This window comes from Triticum dicoccoides, chromosome 1A, assembly GCF_002162155.2.
Source record: "Triticum dicoccoides isolate Atlit2015 ecotype Zavitan chromosome 1A, WEW_v2.0, whole genome shotgun sequence".
In the NCBI taxonomy this organism is placed as follows: Eukaryota; Viridiplantae; Streptophyta; class Magnoliopsida; order Poales; family Poaceae; genus Triticum; species Triticum dicoccoides.
The window spans coordinates 337,035,528-337,039,106 of record NC_041380.1 but is presented as its reverse complement, the minus strand read 5'-3'; positions in this window follow the sequence as shown (position 1 = coordinate 337,039,106).

Genomic DNA, 3,579 nt, shown 5'->3' with positions numbered 1-3,579 from the left:
AAAAAAAAACACGGCTATCCATGATGTTATCGCCCGCCTATGCTATTGTCACCGTGCGGAGTTAAGCATGCAGATGCATGGAAGGATTGGATGGTAGAAAGCTGATGGAGCATCTATCTGCAAACGTTGGAGTGTTAACCTTAGCTGGTGTATTCACCAGGATCTGGAGTGTTACATCAGGAAGTTAAGATGGACCTACAAGAAGCAATATTTGACAATAAGGCAATTGGTGAAGAACTCAGGACCCAGAAGCTGAAAGTAGACAAGATGAAGGAGCAAAACATCGAGATACCGGAGATTTGACAGTAACTGAAGGACAGTAGGATCATGGATCATGTCAAGGATGTTGAAACCGGCAGTTGGAACGTAACTCCAGAAATATTGAAGGACGTCGCGAGAGACTTCGCGTCAACAGAGATGATCTGGCAAAAGAACTTGAGCAGGACAAGCACGAATGGAAGAAGCCATCGGAGGCATGAACAAAGACTTGAAGAGTTTGGAGACGTTGAAGATTCATTGACCTTTAGAAGACCAAACCCCTATTATATACCTACGTTAGATGCGATGTTTGTGAGCTGTCATTTGTATGATGTTTTTTTCGACAGCCACAACAAAATCTGTCTTTTCAAAACTTTTGTTTGTATTGTGTGCATTCCTCTCTCTTGATCTCTCTTATCTCACCCCAAACCCTTGAACCCAATAGAGGATAAATGGCGATGAGCTTGTATTTTCTGGACCGATGAGTCAATTGGAGACAGACCGATGGATTCAGAACATGGAGGATCATGTGGAGAACAACCCTATAGTCGGAAAGGATATGGCCCAGCATGCTCTTCAATGCTTTGAAAGAGGTGCTGCTACTTGGTGGAGGATGTACCAAACCATCAATGGATGGCAAGGAGTAACCACTTGGAAAGAATTTAAGTTGACTTTGCTAAAGTCTCAGTTTGTGTCCCAGAAGTTGAAGCCTTATGGAAAGGATATGAAGAAACCTTGTGCATGCAAGATTTGTGGACAAATCGGACACACCCATAAGGAACACAAGGATGAATGCCCTAATTGTGAAGGAAGTCACCCAACTGAAGAATGCCCAACTAGACAGATTACTTGTTTCTTGTGTCAAGGGACTACCCACTACCCTGCTCAGTGTCACATTTACCCCATGGTACAACGAACCATCCAGCTGAAGGAAGAAGCAATGAAAGGAGCTCTCATGGAAGGTTTAGAAGAACCTGTGATGAAGAAAGAGGTGGAGGACACACCCAAAGAAGAGCCAATTAGACCCTGCACTAAGTCATGCTATTCATGTGGAGAAGAAGGACACATCTCCCAGAATTGTATGAACGGGAATCTAGTAGAATTCCCGACAGAGGAAGTAGAATATGACCCACGGGAAATAGAAGCCATGATTGGAATGGAAAGGTACAGGAAGAGAAGTAGGTTGGATTCGAGGAACAACCCAATTTCCACAAAGAAAGACCTGAGTCATATCACATGTTTCAGGTGCAAAAATTCAGGGCACTACTTCAATGATTGCCCAAGAGGGAAGAAAAGGACCCAAGGAGGCTATGTGATCATGAGGAAACCTCGAAACCTGTCAGAAGTAATGTGTTTCCGTTGTAATGGAGCAGGGCACTTTGCCAGAGGTTGTCCGAAGGAGAAGGAGACTTGTGATAAATAGTTGAGTTTGTAACAGAAGTAATATAGTAGTGGTAGTGAGAACATTTTCTTTTATATAGAGGTATTGAATTGAGGCATGTAATGGAAAAACAGGAGATTGTAATGATTTGAGAATTAATAAAGTTAGCCTCGTTGGTACTGATATGGATTTTATGAGTTGCTACTCTATGAAGGAGGATTTTGACCATTTTTGAGGATAAGAGAAATATGGTCTATGGAAGATTTGTGTATTTTAAGGGTGGTAGTACCCTGTAAGAACCTTTGACCCCAGAAAGGATAAAGATACTCCACTGCATGGATTTTGGGCAAAATGAAATACGAGTTTTGTCTCGATATGTGTGATGCCCCAAGAGTATGTGGGATGAAGTCGGAGACCGACAGTTGTTTGGACCAAATGTGATCAAGGAGTGAGAAGAGAATGTTAAGTTGATTCGAGATAGACTGAAGGTAGCTCAGTCCAGGTAGAAGAGTTATGCAGACTTAAAAACGCAAGGAGGTAGTCTATGAAATTGGAGACAGAGCATGTCTTCATGTGTTCCCTCTGCGAGGAGTTAAACGGATTGGAGTTAAGGGACAGTTAGCCCCGAGGTTTGTAGGACCATACCGAGTTTTGGAGCGTATGGAGAAGTGGCCAACAAGTTGGAGTCACCCGGAGGACTGCCAGGAGTTCAAGATGTGTTTTACGTTTCCCAGTTGAAGAAGTGCCATGCAGAGATGGCCAATATTCCCCTATAAGGACGCTTGACCCTGGAAAGGATAATGATGTCCCATGAAGTGGAATATGGATTTCATAAGTAGAAGATTTATCTCGGTATGAGGGATATTCCACGAGGATGAAGAGATAAATTACTATTGGATATAACGGAGGTATGATGTTGGTAATATGGAGCAATGGAAACTCCATGATGAGTCTGAGTAATCATGTCCTAGTTTGGTGCCAATAGAAGGAAGGAAGACAGTACAATTGGATGGATTTAAGAATACTAGGAAGTTGGAAGTTGGAATAATGAACAGTTGCCCGATGATAAGTTCAAGGACTACAAGTGATGAGATGGGCCATAACCCACAGGCCCCGGACCTGCGAAGAAGCAAGCACATTCTTGCTGAAGGAAAAACCCTGGAAGAAGTTACGACTTGTATCAACCGACGATTCTATAGGAGTTTACGCAAAACCTGAGAGTTGTTAAGTAACGATAGATGTTTGTTTGGCTTGCAGAATCAATGGATTTTCCGAACTTGGTTCATCGACAAGAGAAATTCTGCAATGCTTGTGAGGTTGACCGAGTGTTAGTATGCGAGATTCGCTAAACTGTATACATGGAAATGATTTGGGTGCGGGATGGATTGATCACCATACCGACTTACTCTTATTATTCGCTTTGCTATATGGGATGGTAAATCTGAGTGACTTACCTATAGTAGAGAGACGACGATATTAAACCTTGTTAAACCTTAGAATGGTATACGTAATTTTTCCCTTGTACACGGCAGTTTTTGCCAACCGTAGGTTATACGGTGAGGTTCAACCCAGACCCTTTCCTGCAGGAGAAACCATAAATTGTTGACCACCACGAGATATCGATAGTTGTTTAGCATTGGCGTCAGACCCGTCAGCTATGAAGACCCAGTTTCGGGATAACCTTACCAAGATGAAAGGACAAAGGAATTGAGGAAAAGGTTATGCCACTACCGGAAGAGCCAGAGAAGGGATTATCCTTAATATCTGAGAAGACTGACACTGTCAACGATAAGGATGGAGTATATGAGTTTTGATGGAACCGTAACAATGTTTCTAAGGGTGGTAGCACCCGAGACCTCGGAGATGATCGATGGACTTTGAGAAGACCCCAAACCCTAACCTATTCTTTCTAGCCTCTCCGAATCTCGAGGACGAGATTC